Source organism: Gouania willdenowi, chromosome 12 (assembly GCF_900634775.1).
Source record: "Gouania willdenowi chromosome 12, fGouWil2.1, whole genome shotgun sequence".
NCBI lineage: Eukaryota > Metazoa > Chordata > Actinopteri > Blenniiformes > Gobiesocidae > Gouania > Gouania willdenowi.
The window spans coordinates 30,237,823-30,245,977 of NC_041055.1; the positions used below are offsets into that span (position 1 = coordinate 30,237,823).

The 8,155-nt window shown below is 39.5% G+C and overlaps 1 pseudogene; it reads left to right on the forward strand.

The window, feature by feature from the left end:
• The first annotated feature begins 4,611 nt into the window (after positions 1-4,611).
• Positions 4,612-6,137, forward strand: LOC114473749 (peptidyl-prolyl cis-trans isomerase FKBP8 pseudogene; annotated as a pseudogene).
• The last annotated feature ends 2,018 nt before the right edge of the window (positions 6,138-8,155 follow it).

The following is an 8,155-nucleotide window of genomic DNA, read 5'->3' on the forward strand; positions in this document are numbered from 1 at the left end:
TAACCGTGGCAACTGAGGAGTTTAGAACAACCGTTGACAAAAGGCAGAACTTGAAAGGCTTAACTTGAAAGGCAGAACTTGAAAGGCAGAACTTGAAAGATAGAACTTGAAAGGCAGAGCTCATAGAGCAGATACTTCCTCAGGAGAAAAAACACAGACAGAGTGTGAAAGCCCAAAGCTGCAGATAGGAGAGAATAGGAAACAGCTGGAACAGCCCCTGATTCAAAGAAAGACTGATACGTCCCAGAATTAACATCCTTCCCTAAGCTGTTCTTAAACGGTAAGTCTCATACCATCTTTTGGCACAGAGGACAATCTAACAAGTCAATTATGATTACAGTGACCAGCAATTTTTCCCATTACAATTGAATCACAATTTATTGATTTTTTGCCTCAGAAATCCAATTACAATTACATTACGTTCTCATTTACTTTACAATTATTCAGAAATACTCAACCTGAAATAGATAACCTAATAAAAGTTAACCTTTCTCTTGTGTTAGCTTTCTGTTAGCATCTCATATGATAACAAGTCTTAAGTCAGTTGTAAAATACACTTTTAAAATGGTAAAATGTGGGAAAGCTTGATATAAACATTTTAATAATTGTTAACTACATATGTGTAGAACAAATAATTGACTTTTTTATAGAATTTTGAAGGCAATTACAATGACAAAGTAAATTATCTGAACTCAACTAGAATTTAATGAGATTATGACAGCACCAGATTTTTAAAATTACAATTACAATTATAACTACACCATCTTTGTAATTAATTATCAATTACATGATTGCAATTATTACTGACCCCAACCCTGCTCAGAAGCTGCCAGCTAATAATGGTAATCTATTTATAATATGTTTTCTTGTGTTTCAGGTTGTTTACAAAGCAGTGACAGTGCACCAGTCGTGAAGAGTGGGAATAAGATTGTCATGGATCAGTCCATGAGGAGAGAAACTGACCCCCAACCACCTGCTGATGAGTGGTTAGATATCTTTGGAAGTAATCTGCTAATGAAAAAGGTGCTGCAGGCTGGAGGAGGAGGAGACAGTTGGCCACATCTTGGACAGATTGTGAAGATTAATCTAAAAACACGTCTGTTGGATGGGACGCTGGTCGAGGAGCTGTCGGAGTTGTCGTTCACTCTGGGAGCTGGAGAAGTGATCCGGGCACTGGATGTGGCGGTGCAACTCATGGGAATGGGAGAGAAGGCAATCATCCAGGTTCCGTCAAAGGCTGAGTTTGAAGTTACGCTGCTGGAAGCTACTGATGCTCCAGGCCTGAAGCTGCTGTCCCCCACTGAGATTGATCTGGCCACCTGCAAGAGGGAGCAAGGCAATGTTCTTGATCAGCGCAGAGACCTGAAGCCACTCAACAACACGATCCGCGATGAGGTCTCCACGGTGATGAAGAAGCACAGTGAGGATGATGAGAAGATGTTGGAGAACCCGTCCAGCACCCACAAACACCAGGCCATGGATGAGAAGATGTTGGAGGACCCGTCCAGCACCCACAAACACCAGGCCATGGATGAGAAGATGTTGGAGAACCCGTCCAGCACCCACAAACATCAGGCCAAGTCAGCATGGGGTTTGAGCTGGAAGTGGCTGCTTGGTGCCACTGCAGTAGCCATTGGAGGCATCGCTCTGTCTGTGGCCATCTGTGCTAGAAAGTGATTGAAGAACTGTCGTAACGACACGACTTAAACACTGGAGCACATCTGGCAGAGCATTCTGACCATGTGGTCTATGAGGGTGAAAATATTTATCAGTTTATGACCTCCTCACTGTCACTCTCTGTTCTCTGCTATGTATGTGTGACAAATGATGTCATCATCCTCTGAATTATTAATATGAATATGTTTGTTTGCCAGGAGTGCATCTTAAATTGAGGTTCAATAAAAGTTTAAATGTAAAAAAAAAAAAACAATGTGTACATTTTTATTTTACAAGCATCTATTCACATAGGTTACAAGCATGATGATGATAAATACAGGGTGACTACAGGTAAGAAGAATATAAGAATATATATTTATGACTTTTTAATACCACCTTAAGAAAATTTAAGACCAAACTTACGATGGAAATACAGACCAAAGGGAAAATATATTGTTTTACAATTAAAGGCATTGATGACAGTTAATATAATGTACAATAAAGAAAAATGAAAAGAATCAGTTGTTTAAGAACATTATCCAAATGTGTTTATTAATGTGGAAAGAAAACAAAAATATCAACATTGTCTAAAATGATATTTATTGTAACACAATTCTTACAACATTTAATACCAGTAAACAATAACCAGAAATCAAAACTGACTGGAACCTGTGAGCAAACCAAACACCAAAGTGCTTTTATCAGATCCTTCACTGTGTAATGCCATTTGTGGAGCTTTGATCTAAAATTAGGACTTCTAAGAAAATGTCAATAACTTGACTAAAACTGACTTTTGAAGGAAAAAATAAATTATCAACCAATACAAATATTTCCATCAAAGAAGCCACTATACCATACTATTTGCTTATATGAATTGTCACTGACCAACCCCTATTAACAGCTTCATTTCTGTCCTGGCTAATGAAACCTTATATTTCTATTATGGGCCCACCTTAGACATAACAATGTGAACACACAATTTTCATATGAAATGTTGTGAAAACAGAAATACTGATGCACTTTTTTTCACTGTAAATAAATACACTTGACTGCATTTTTGGAAACTTGGACTACTTTTTAAGGCTACACATGAGGCCATTCTTACAATAATGTTATGTTATGGCTAAAGGACACATATGAGGACAGGAGTGGATTGTTCTGTTAAATAACATTGTATTTATTATAAAATGTGCTACATAGATTTACTCCTGCACGGAGGAAGAGAAGCAGCCTAAAAACATTTTTCGAATTCTGGAAAAGAACTTCCTAACGTTCCTAAACCTCTTGGGGGCGGGGATGGGGACGTCTTCTACCACAGGTCCCTTCACTGAGGAAACTGGTTCCAGATTTTCATCACAACAATGAGGAAGGGTGAAGATTCCTGAATCAAGATTGAGTTCTTCTCCCCAATCTAGACTTGGCTCCTTAACGCTTCCATTGTCATTGTCCAGATGAGAAGAAGGTTTGATTTGGTTGGATGCAAGAGTCAGCAGGAACTCATCAAATACATGCATCTCAACAGATTCCCAGCTATTTGAAAGAAGAAGATGGCCAGGAGACAGCTGAACCATATGTTCCTTGTCAATGTCCTCATTGGTACACTTCATTGACATGACTCTCTGTGCAGTGGTAAGACTAGAGGAGCGAGACGCGGGTGCGAGCTGGCTGGGTGGGGGGCTCTATCGGTGGTGTGCTTCCCTTGGTGACATCGTCAATGCACAATGCTGTAAAGTGCCATTCATATTGTAACAGACTAGGTCCTATGTTACTGAGTTATGTTCCACGTGTAGTTTATTCAATGTTTAACACGTGTTGTGGTTTCCCATGGCATTTGAAGCATCGTTACGTGCAGCTTTCTCTGCCAATGTTCGCCTCTGTTTACATGTGTTCTGCGCGTTGATTGGCTGGGAGGCTGGGGAAGGGTGGGCGTCAGCAGAGAATGAGGGGTACATGATGTTTTAAGGACTTCCATTAAAGGCTCAAAATCTTTGATAACAGCTCGAGTCACGTCATTACATTACAGTATAAAACATACGGCTTCACTAACATTACATTTTCACATTGTTCTGCGGCCACGAGAATGAGACCTCTGATGTAGAGGATGTTCTCAGTCACAGCTTCTCTCTGTGGTATGACACTGACACTATTTAATAAGAGCGTTTTTAGCCATGAATATAATGAAAAAAGGGAATGGACGGAGGCAAAAACATGCTGACATTAACACGGACACATGGACTTATCACACACATGGAGATCAGCAAACGGAACAGGTTTCATCAGACGGGTGATACTAAGACCCGGACATGCGTCCCCATACTGCTGCACAGGCTGTAATATCACCAAGTTTATCATTGTAACCATTTTTAGAGCTACTATCTTTATCAGGAAGCAACTATTTATTCCTGGTTTTTGTTTTACAGAGTTTTACTGGACTTTATTTACTGGTGATCAGTTTCTATCTCTTCTGCTCCGTGGACAAAAGTGAGTTACTGTTGAGCTGTTGCTTCAATACAACAATCAAAATAAAGGTGAAAACACTTCTCATGTGTGGTCTTCTGTGTTACAGCCGACAATAACATGTTGGTTGTGTGTTTTTCCCAATAGACGTGATACGTCATGTTCGCCCCCTGTCCAATCACAGCCTTCCCAACCCCCAGACCTAAAGTGGAATTAAATAAAGCTGAATGAACCGGTTTTCCATGTAAACCTCAGTTCTGGAATTACTATTACCATGTAAACATGAAGCAGAATGATTTAATGCAGAATAACTCATTCTGAATTAAAAAAAACATCACGTAACCGTGGCAACTGAGGAGTTTAGAACAACCGTTGACAAAAGGCAGAACTTGAAAGGCTTAACTTGAAAGGCAGAACTTGAAAGGCAGAACTTGAAAGGCAGAACTTGAAAGATAGAACTTGAAAGGCAGAGCTCATAGAGCAGATACTTCCTCAGGAGAAAAAACACAGACAGAGTGTGAAAGCCCAAAGCTGCAGATAGGAGAGAATAGGAAACAGCTGGAACAGCCCCTGATTCAAAGAAAGACTGATACGTCCCAGAATTAACATCCTTCCCTAAGCTGTTCTTAAACGGTAAGTCTCATACCATCTTTTGGCACAGAGGACAATCTAACAAGTCAATTATGATTACAGTGACCAGCAATTTTTCCCATTACAATTGAATCACAATTTATTTATTTTTTGCCTCAGAAATCCAATTACAATTACATTACGTTCTCATTTACTTTACAATTATTCAGAAATACTCAACCTGAAATAGATAACCTAATAAAAGTTAACCTTTCTCTTGTGTTAGCTTTCTGTTAGCATCTCATATGATAACAAGTCTTAAGTCAGTTGTAAAATACACTTTTAAAATGGTAAAATGTGGGAAAGCTTGATATAAACATTTTAATAATTGTTAACTACATATGTGTAGAACAAATAATTGACTTTTTTATAGAATTTTGAAGGCAATTACAATCACAAAGTAAATTATCTGAACTCAACTAGAATTTAATGAGATTATGACAGCACCAGATTTTTAAAATTACAATTACAATTATAACTACACCATCTTTGTAATTAATTATCAATTACATGATTGCAATTATTACTGACCCCAACCCTGCTCAGAAGCTGCCAGCTAATAATGGTAATCTATTTATAATATGTTTTCTTGTGTTTCAGGTTGTTTACAAAGCAGTGACAGTGCACCAGTCGTGAAGAGTGGGAATAAGATTGTCATGGATCAGTCCATGAGGAGAGAAACTGACCCCCAACCACCTGCTGATGAGTGGTTAGATATCTTTGGAAGTAATCTGCTAATGAAAAAGGTGCTGCAGGCTGGAGGAGGAAGAGACAGTTGGCCACATCTTGGACAGATTGTGAAGATTAATCTAAAAACACGTCTGTTGGATGGGACGCTGGTCGAGGAGCTGTCGGAGTTGTCGTTCACTCTGGGAGCTGGAGAAGTGATCCGGGCACTGGATGTGGCGGTGCAACTCATGGGAATGGGAGAGAAGGCGATCATCCAGGTTCCGTCAAAGGCTGAGTTTGAAGTTACGCTGCTGGAAGCTACTGATGCTCCAGGCCTGAAGCTGCTGCCCCCCACTGAGATTGATCTGGCCACCTGCAAGAGGGAGCAAGGAAATGTTCTTGATCAGCGCAGAGACCTGAAGCCACTCAACAACACGATCCGCGATGAGGTCTCCACGGTGATGAAGAAGCACAGTGAGGATGATGAGAAGATGTTGGAGAACCCGTCCAGCACCCACAAACACCAGGCCATGGATGAGAAGATGTTGGAGAACCCGTCCAGCACCCACAAACATCAGGCCAAGTCAGCATGGGGTTTGAGCTGGAAGTGGCTGCTTGGTGCCACTGCAGTAGCCATTGGAGGCATCGCTCTGTCTGTGGCCATCTGTGCTAGAAAGTGATTGAAGAACTGTCGTAACGACACGACTTAAACACTGGAGCACATCTGGCAGAGCATTCTGACCATGTGGTCTATGAGGGTGAAAATATTTATCAGTTTATGACCTCCTCACTGTCACTGTTCTCTGCTATGTATGTGTGACAAATGATGTCATCATCCTCTGAATTATTAATATGAATATGTTTGTTTGCCAGGAGTGCATCTTAAATTGAGGTTCAATAAAAGTTTAAATGTAAAAAAAAAAAAACAATGTGTACATTTTTATTTTACAAGCATCTATTCACATAGGTTACAAGCATGATGATGATAAATACAGGGTGACTACAGGTAAGAAGAATATAAGAATATATATTTATGACTTTTTAATACCACCTTAAGAAAATTTAAGACCAAACTTACGATGGAAATACAGACCAAAGGGAAAATATATTGTTTTACAATTAAAGGCATTGATGACAGTTAATATAATGTACAATAAAGAAAAATGAAAAGAATCAGTTGTTTAAGAACATTATCCAAATGTGTTTATTAATGTGGAAAGAAAACAAAAATATCAACATTGTCTAAAATGATATTTATTGTAACACAATTCTTACAACATTTAATACCAGTAAACAATAACCAGAAATCAAAACTGACTGGAACCTGTGAGCAAACCAAACACCAAAGTGCTTTTATCAGATCCTTCACTGTGTAATGCCATTTGTGGAGCTTTGATCTAAAATTAGGACTTCTAAGAAAATGTCAATAACTTGACTAAAACTGACTTTTGAAGGAAAAAATAAATTATCAACCAATACAAATATTTCCATCAAAGAAGCCACTATACCATACTATTTGCTTATATGAATTGTCACTGACCAACCCCTATTAACAGCTTCATTTCTGTCCTGGCTAATGAAACCTTATATTTCTATTATGGGCCCACCTTAGACATAACAATGTGAACACACAATTTTCATATGAAATGTTGTGAAAACAGAAATACTGATGCACTTTTTTTCACTGTAAATAAATACACTTGACTGCATTTTTGGAAACTTGGACTACTTTTTAAGGCTACACATGAGGCCATTCTTACAATAATGTTATGTTATGGCTAAAGGACACATATGAGGACAGGAGTGGATTGTTCTGTTAAATAACATTGTATTTATTATAAAATGTGCTACATAGATTTACTCCTGCACGGAGGAAGAGAAGCAGCCTAAAAACATTTTTCGAATTCTGGAAAAGAACTTCCTAACGTTCCTAAACCTCTTGGGGGCGGGGATGGGGACGTCTTCTACCACAGGTCCCTTCACTGAGGAAACTGGTTCCAGATTTTCATCACAACAATGAGGAAGGGTGAAGATTCCTGAATCAAGATTGAGTTCTTCTCCCCAATCTAGACTTGGCTCCTTAACGCTTCCATTGTCATTGTCCAGATGAGAAGAAGGTTTGATTTGGTTGGATGCAAGAGTCAGCAGGAACTCATCAAATACATGCATCTCAACAGATTCCCAGCTATTTGAAAGAAGAAGATGGCCAGGAGACAGCTGAACCATATGTTCCTTGTCAATGTCCTCATTGGTACACTTCATTGACATGACTCTCTGTGCAGTGGTAAGACTAGAGGTGCGAGCTGGCTGGGTGGGGGGCTCTATCGGTGGTGTGCTTCCCTTGGTGACATCGTCAATGCACAATGCTGTAAAGTGCCATTCATATTGTAACAGACTAGGTCCTATGTTACTGAGTTATGTTCCACGTGTAGTTTATTCAATGTTTAACACGTGTTGTGGTTTCCCATGGCATTTGAAGCATCGTTACGTGCAGCTTTCTCTGCCAATGTTCGCCTCTGTTTACATGTGTTCTGCGCGTTGATTGGCTGGGAGGCTGGGGAAGGGTGGGCGTCAGCAGAGAATGAGGGGTACATGATGTTTTAAGGACTTCCATTAAAGGCTCAAAATCTTTGATAACAGCTCGAGTCACGTCATTACATTACAGTATAAAACATACGGCTTCACTAACATTACATTTTCACATTGTTCTGCGGCCACGAGAATGAGACCTCTGATGTAGAGG